The sequence below is a fragment of the Schistocerca gregaria genome, chromosome 3 (assembly GCF_023897955.1).
Source record: "Schistocerca gregaria isolate iqSchGreg1 chromosome 3, iqSchGreg1.2, whole genome shotgun sequence".
Classification (NCBI taxonomy): Eukaryota; Metazoa; Arthropoda; class Insecta; order Orthoptera; family Acrididae; genus Schistocerca; species Schistocerca gregaria.
The window spans coordinates 740,047,070-740,055,908 of NC_064922.1; positions in this window are offsets into that span (position 1 = coordinate 740,047,070).

Here is an 8,839-nt window from a genome sequence, read left to right on the forward strand (position 1 = left end):
TGTTTCATTCAGACAGATCTTTATCAGATTGATGAGTTTCTCTGCTATGCCAAAATCCCTTAAACAGTTGAGCAGGCTCTTGCGATGTATGCAATCATAGGCTTAATACGGTCTACGGAAACAGTTGGAATTCAAAACACATTCAGTCATCTGGGAATAGGTAAATAATGGTCCTGTGTAGTCTACGAGGAAATCTTCCTCCAAAATAGTGCCAAGTTCACCTAGTAATGGTAGAAATGGATAGTGATCACGCAACCTTCCCTCAAAATTAGACCAAACCATTGAAATCTGATGACAAAGGTGATGCGACAATTGATCCTCGTGCTCTCAAAATCAGTCCTGGACTACGCAAGCTGTGTGAGCAGTGACCCTCTCGTCTTGGAACACGGCAGCACCATTGGGGAACTACACTGTATCATAGGATGGACTTGGCCAGTCGAAATTGTCGCATAATCCGTGGCAGTAGTGTGATCTTGCAGAGCAAGCGAGGGGTCAGGGAATACCACGATATGGTTGCACAAATCATCACCGTACCCCCGCCATGTTCTGCTCTTGGGACGTAGCCTCGGTGTGCAGTTGGCAACAGTGTGAAACAAGACTCACTCGACCAGATTACATTGTTTCATTGCTTCGCAGTCCAGGTTTTATGTCTCTGGCACGTGTTTCCCTGTTGCAGGCATTTGCATCACTGATGAGTGTTTTTGGAATTCCAGGCCACCCTGCAATTCACTGTTTCTGAAACTGGCATGGTACTTGAGTGAGGTGTAGAGACTAAAAAAATGGACGGAAGACATCCTGTTAATAAATTGCGCATTTCCAGTTATCTACTCTGTGGTATAAAGAATATTTCAGTAACACGTACCCTTGCTAGTATAATTTTACAAAAAGCTGTCGTGTTTACTGTTTTTCGCAATGCAATGTTGATTGCTGTTTACTATGAAACGTCATCTAACATGCTGTTGTGGTGTTGACATTGCTCGCGAATGTAACATTCACTTCCGCAGTAACTTTCGTAGCTGCTGCCCTTTCATTTTTCGTCACAATCCTCTTCAGTGGCCGGTTGCTGTGACCGAGCGTTTCTAGGCACTTCAGTCCGGAAACCGCCCTGCTTCTACGGTCGCAGGTTCGAATCCTGCCTCAGGCACGGATGTGTGTGATGCCCTTACGTTAGTTAGGTTTAAGTAGTTCTAAGTCTAGGGGACTGATGATCTCAGATGTTGACTCCCATAGTGATTAGAGCCATTTCAACCTCTTCAATGACCGTCTGTCACGATCACTCAACACACGCTTTCGCCCGCGTTTTGATTCAGCGGATGATGTTTTACTTGTTCCCTGTATGCGGTACAGATTTTCGATACTTGGCCTCTTCAAATCGCCACGCTGCACACAGCAAGTGCACTGCGGGCACCAACTCAGCAGCGAAAGGGTTAACAGTTGGTGCATACTTAAACAGAGATAAAAAATAGTTTAGTACAATTAGTTGTTCCAAAATGTAATGGTTCAGGATGTTTGAAATGCTCATAAAAACATGTGAAAATTACAGGCAAATGCGGGCATTACACAGTGTGTACAAGAAAGATTAGTCGAAGACCAAAAGAGAATTTCTCGAAGTGTAAAGGAAATAAGGCAGGGATGGAGTGTTTCTAGTCAGCTGTCCAACCAGTATATTAAAGAAGCATTGAAAGAAAGTCCCACAAGTGAGATTAAATTTCAGGGTAGAAGGACATTGGTGACAGGATTCGCTGATGGCATTGCTATCCTCTGTGAAAGTGATGAAGACCCTCTCGAAAGAATGAACAGTATACTGGCACAGAATACGCACGAAGTGAATCAAAGAAATATGAATGTGTTGAAATGCAGCCTATATTATGATGTCAGTAAAGACTCAACATAAAAATTGGGGACTCTGTAGCAGTTGTAGTGAACGGATCCTGCAACTCTGGATGCAAAAAAGCGCACGTCGTTCGAATAAAAGAAGACATGGGAAGTAGGATAGCAAAGGAAAAATTCTACGATTATAAAAAAGTGTCTTACCAGTGTGGCACCTCGCTCGATCTCTAGCAGTATCGATCATGGGTCTTACATGAGATGGAATTTCTGAGAATGTTTACCTGGAGCGCCGTATTGTAGGGAAGTGAATCGTGGGCTGTCGGAAGAGAGTAAATGAAACGTTTGAGGTGTTTACAGAAGTATTCTCAAAATTAAATTCTTTGATAAGAAGTGAGGACGTTCTCTGCAGAATCTGCAAGTAAAGGAATGTATGGAACTCATTATCTAAAAGGAGCGACAGCTTATATATTAAGACGTCAGTGAGAAACTGCCATGGTACCTGAGTGAGGTGTAGAGAGTAAAAGAAATGTGCGGGAGACATACTGTTAATGAAATATGTATTTCCATGTAATTACTCTATGGTATAAAGTATATTTCAGACACATGTATCCTTATTGGTATAATTTCACCATGTATTCTTATTGGTATAATTTCATAATTTTTTTGTTGTATTCTTCTCTGAATCGTCATTTAACTTATGACCCATCATCTTTTTATACTCCGTCAAAGAATTACGACAACTCAGTGCTCCTCTGAGCTATCTGTACCCCCGTTTTTCTGGCGGCTATTTATGCGTAACCTGACGTAGCCGATTGAACCGGCAAATCATTGACACTGCCGACGCTGTCGCTGGTCCCGCCTTTCTCTACGCCTCTCACTGCGATTCCATGGGAAGAAAAGTAGCGCTTGCCACTTTCACCACAGTTTTCTTCGCTAGATTTCTTTGCGTGAAAGAGCAGCTTACCTCATTCTGCCTTGACTCGTCTTAGTAGGCCTCAATTGCGACAAGGTGGAATTTACAATGAGGTGACAAAAGTCATGGAATCAATTCCAGTATGGTGTCGGACCTCATTTTGCCTGGCGTACTGCAGCAGCTCGGGTTGGCATGGACTCAACATGTCTTTGGAAATCCTCTGCAGAAATACTGACAATGTGCCATACTCCCTCTATAGCCGTCCATAGTAGTGAAAGCTGCCGGTGCAGGATTTTTGTGCGCGAACTGACCTCTCGATTATGTCCCATAAACGTTCGATGGGATACATGTCAGGTGACCTGTGTGGCCAAATCATTCGCCCAAACTGTCCAAAACCTTCTTCAAACCAACCGCGAACAGTTGCGGCCCGGTGTCTCTGCCCATTGTTGTCTATAAAAATTCCGTCGTTTTTTGGAAACATGACGTTCGTGACCGGCTTCAAATGGTCTACAAGTAACCGAACATAACAATTTCCAGAGAAAGATCGGTACCGTTGGACCAAAGGACCCAGTCCATTCCATGTAAACAGAGCTCACACCGTTTTGGAGTCACCATAGCCTGCACAATGCCTTGTTGACAACCTGGGTCCACAGCTTCGTGGGGTCTGCGCCACATTCGAACCCGAACATCAGCTCTACCTGAAATCTGTACTCATCTGACCAGGCCACAATTTTCCAGTCGTCTAGGGCCAAACCGATATGGTCACGAGCCTAGGAGGTGTGATGACGTGCTGTTAGCAAAGACACACGCATCGGTCGTCAACTGTCGTAGCCCATTAACGCCAAATTTCATCGTCTTATCCTAATAGATACACTTATAACCCAAAACATTATGACCACTGCCCACCGTGACGTTGGATGCCGTCTGCTAACGTTGCGGGCACGTGACGCGGTGAGAAATGTATGTAAGGGGAGCAGATACGGATGGGGGATCTCACTAGCGAACATGCGGGCTGCAAATTGGGAAATCTATTCAGATAAGCGACTTTTGCAAAGGGCAGGTTACTATTACGCAGAGCCTGTGAACGAGCACCTCGAAACCGGGAAGCTGGTCGAATGTTCACGTGATACTGTCGTGAGCATCTACGGAAAGACGTAGAAGGACATTGAAACTACCACTACATGCTATATTGTTGCACCACGACTGTTCACAACACGTGGGGTTCTGAGGCTTGTCTGCTCTGTAAAGTAGGACAGACGGCGATCTGTGACATCTCTGCCAAAATAACACAATGTTGATGCAAGCACAAGTGTTTCGGAGCATATCGTTCGTCGCACACTGTTGAACATGGAGCTCCGCAGCAGACCACCCCTACGTATTCATATGTTGAAACAACGACATAGTCAATTACGATTGCAGTAGGCACGGGAGCATCGGGATTGGACCTTCGATCAATGGAAACTTGTCGGCTCTTCGGGTGAACCACATTTTTGTACAGTAGGTCGATAGTCTCTCCACAAACGCCATCCTCGAGGTGAATTTCGGCTCGAAAAGTGCAGCGCACTACTGACGTAGGCTGATAGGAGCAGTATTGTACTGTGGAAGACACTCTCCTACGCTTGCATGGGAGTTGTGGAAGTAATTGAAGACATTCTGACAGCTGAGAACCACCTTCATTCCATCGTGCTTGATGTCTTCCCCACTACGATGTCATTTACAGCAGTATAATTGTCCATGTCTCGGAGCCAGAAACGCGCTACGGCGGTTTTAGGAACATTATAGTGAACTCACGTTGATTTTTCGGCGACCAAATCCGCCTGATGTAAATCCCACAGAAACCATCTGTGTCGTTATCGAGCGCCATCATCACATACGCAAACCAATGGCCGTTATTAACGCGAATTACATGACCTGTGCGTAGACATCTAATGCCACATACCTCCAGAAAAACTACCAACAAACCGTCGGATCCCTGATTCTCAGAATCAGTGATGTGTTTGGTTGCAAAGATGGACAAGCAAGCTATTAAGCAGTTGGTCATAACATTTCAGCCCGCCAGTGTGGCCGAGCGGTTCTAGGCGCTCCAGTCCGGAACCGCAGTGTTGCTTATTTCTTAGCACTGAGGACTCTACGCAAACGACGCTGCTCTCGGTGGTTAAGTGAAGGCCGTCGGACACTGCTTTGTCGCGGTGAGAGCTAATGCTTAAGTTGTTATTCTCGGCACACTCTTGACACCGTGGATCTCGGAATATTGGATTCCATAACGATTTCCGAAATGTGTTGTCCCATGCGTCTGTTACTTCTTGTAGTGCGGCGATATTCACTTCGGTAACCTTTTGAGTCACAAGAGTACAAATGACAGCTCGGCCAACGCGCACTGCCCTTTTACACTCCTGGAAATTGAAATAAGAACACCGTGAATTCATTGCCCCAGGAAGGGGAAACTTTATTGACACATTCCTGGGGTCAGATACATCACATGATCACACTGACAGAACCACAGGCACATAGACACAGGCAAAAGAGCACGCACAATGTCGGCACTAGTACAGTGTATATCCACCTTTCGCAGCAATGCAGGCTGCTATTCTCCCATGGAGACGATCGTAGAGATGCTGGATGTAGTCCTGTGGAACGGCTTGCCATGCCATTTCCACCTGGCGCCTCAGTTGGACCAGCGTTCGTGCTGGACGTGCAGACCGCGTGAGACGACGCTTCATCCAGTCCCAAACATGCTCAATGGGGGACAGATCCGGAGATCTTGCTGGCCAGGGTAGTTGACTTACACCTTCTAGAGCACGTTGGGTGGCACGGGATACATGCGGACGTGCATTGTCCTGTTGGAACAGCAAGTTCCATTGCCGGACTAGGAATGGTAGAACGATGGGTTCGAGGACGGTTTGGATGTACCGTACACTATTCAGTGTCCCGTCTACGATCACCAGAGGTGTACGGCCAGTGTAGGAGATCGCTCCCCACACCATGATGCCGGGTGTTGGCCCTGTGTGCCTCGGTCGTATGCAGTCCTGATTGTGGCGCTCACCTGCACGGCGCCAAACACGCATACGACCATCATTGGGAAGTGGCGGTGCGGTCCCCTACGGCACTGCGTAGGGTCCTACGGTCTTGGCGTGCATCCGTGCGTCGCTGCGGTCCGGTCCCAGGTCGACGGGCACGTGCACCTTCCGCCGACCACTGGCGACAACATCGATGTACTGTGGAGACCTCACGCCCCACGTGTTGAGCAATTCGGCGGTACGTCCACCCGGCCTCCCGCATGCCCACTATACGCCCTCGCTCAAAGTCCGTCAACTGCACATACGGTTCACGTCCACGCTGTCGCGGCATGCTACCAGTGTTAAAGACTGCGATGGAGCTCCGTATGCCACGGCAAACTGGCTGACGGCGGCGGTGCACAAATGCTGCGCAGCTAGCGCCATTCGACGGCCAACACCGCGGTTCGTGGTGTGTCCGCTGTGCCGTGCGTGTGATCATTGCTTGTACAGCCCTCGCGCAGTGTCCGGAGCAAGTGTGGTGGGTCTGACACACCAGTGTCAATGTGTTCTTTTTTCCATTTCCAAGAGTGTATATCTAGTGTACACGATACTACCGCTATCTATAAAAATTGCTGACCCTTGACTTTCGTCACCTCAGTGTATACATACAATCACAGGTCTGTAGGTGGATAGAAACAGAACTAGGTGACGCAATAGTTGAGACGCTGGGCTCCCACTGGAAAGAAGTGGTATTCAGACGTAATCCAGATTTATACTTCGCCTGGTTTTCCTGAATGCGAATGTATTATCGGTTGCCAGTGAGAAAGGTTACACAGTTCGTAGTAAGTGGCAACTCATCTAGGAAAATAAAATTATATCTAGGATTCCCCAGCAAAGCGCTATAGGCCCTCTGATGCTCTTTATGCTTGTAACCGATTTAGGAGACAATCTGAGCAGCCTTCTTAGATTGTTTGTAGATGATGCTGCCGTTCATCATCTGGTAAATTCATCAAAAGTTCAGAGCGAATTACAAAAAGATTTGGACAAGACATCTCAATGACGCGGACTGTTGCAGTTACCCTGAATAATAATTGTGTGTTCCTGTATGTGGGCACTAAACAAACTTCCGTTAAGTTTCGTTTACCCGATAAATCACACAAATTTAAAAGTTGTACATTTAATAACTTCCTGGGGACTAAAGCTACGAACAGCTTAAACTGGAACCATTACACAGAAAAATGTTGTGTCGCAGAAGACGTAGATGCAACAACTCTACTAAGGAAGCTGGTTGTACAACACTTGCCCGTCTTCTTCTGCAGTACTGCTGCGCGGCATGGAATCCTTTCTCGATGGGATCGACAGAAGACATCGAAAAAGTTCAAAGAAGGGCAGCTCGTTGCTTGTTATCGTGAAGTAGGGAAGGGGGTGTCACCGTTATTATAAGCGAACTTTCGAACCCGGCAATGCTCGCAGTTCGATGTACATTCTAATCGTCTTCACTGTCCTCTCTCTCTGTCCACTTCCTCTTCCCACCCCCCCCCCCCCTGTCTTTGTGCATCTTCTCCTTCCCCATCTCTATGTCCATTTCCTCCCCCCACCCCAATCCCTTTCTGTCCTCTCCCTCCCCCCCCCCCCCCACCCCTCCCGAGTCTTGTTTATTGTTACTGCCAACGAAACCTTGATCAGGAACTGAAGTCGCTTAAAACACATGAGTAAATCGGTTGGAATTATTGTTTTACGGAGACCTCTACTGCTGGTTGATCTGTCAGGATAGTAACTTCAGTGACGGTATTTCGCACAGCTTTAATTTGCGAACGGGTAAAATTACTTAGTTTCATACAGTTCAGATTCCGTAGTAGTAGTAATAGCAGCAGTACCACTCTAATCATAATCCGATAAGCCATTGATACATTTTTCCTGTTTTCTGTTGAATCCGACTGCGAGGAAGAAAACAAAACACGACGTAGTTGTGTGTACATTGTTTGTTGACAATTATATAGAAGGAGAAAGAGTATATGTGGGAGAACCAATTAGCGTAATGGTTTAAATGATGTTATCATGGTAAAAACTAACTGCAAGAAGCAAAACGAAACGTCACATTTCCACAGCATACAATAACGCAGCACTTTCTTCCTCGCAGTCCGTTTCGACAGAAAACCTGTACATTGTTGTTTAACAAATATATAAAGCTTATCTTTTACCAAATGTATATTAAATTACCCTTTAAAAATTTGAAGTAAAACGGGCAAGAAATTTTAGAGACATCCCTCTTTATCCGAACAGGCCTCTGAACAGCTCAACGGTACCGACAGCCGCCGTATCATCGTCAGCCGATAGGCGTCATTGGATGCGGATATGGAGGGGCAGACTGCCCTCCTGCCTGTTGTTTTCCGCGACCGGAACCGCTATTCTGAGTCAAGTAGCTCCTCAGTTTGCCTTACAAGGGCGAAGTGCAGCCCGCTTGCCAACAGCGCTCGGCAGACTCAGACGGTCACCCATGAAAGTGCTAGCCAAGCACTGCTTAACCTCGGTGATCTGATGGTAACAGGTGACCACTGCAGCAAGGCCGTTGGCATATGTGCAGCCTATATCCTTCCGAACGGTTCCTACTGCACCATGTAAAAATTTGAAGTATATGGCTTAAACAACTTGGCGATTTTTCTGGTAATAAATAAATACGCAACCAGTCGCTGTTTTAATTTTTTGATACATATAGTAAACCAAAAATATGTTTCATAACCGCTGCAGACTATTCATCAGATGGAGGTCTTACAAGAACACTATGCTGTGGACCAAGTGAAGCTAGATGCTGTGCTGATGTTGAATGTACTGCTTTGTGCTTTCCATATCAGATGTTTTCCTACAATGTACATTATCAAGCTAAATATTGTGAATATTTGTGTACATCGCTCGATAATGTACATTACAGGAACAGATGTGATATGAATACCACAAGGCAGTGCATTCAGCATGAGCACTGCATCTAGCTTTACTCGGTCCACAGCATAGTGTTCTTGCAACACCTCCATGTGATGGTGAGCCTGCAGTGGCTCGATAAGATATTTATGTTGAATAAATCGAATCAAAAAACTAAAAAGAG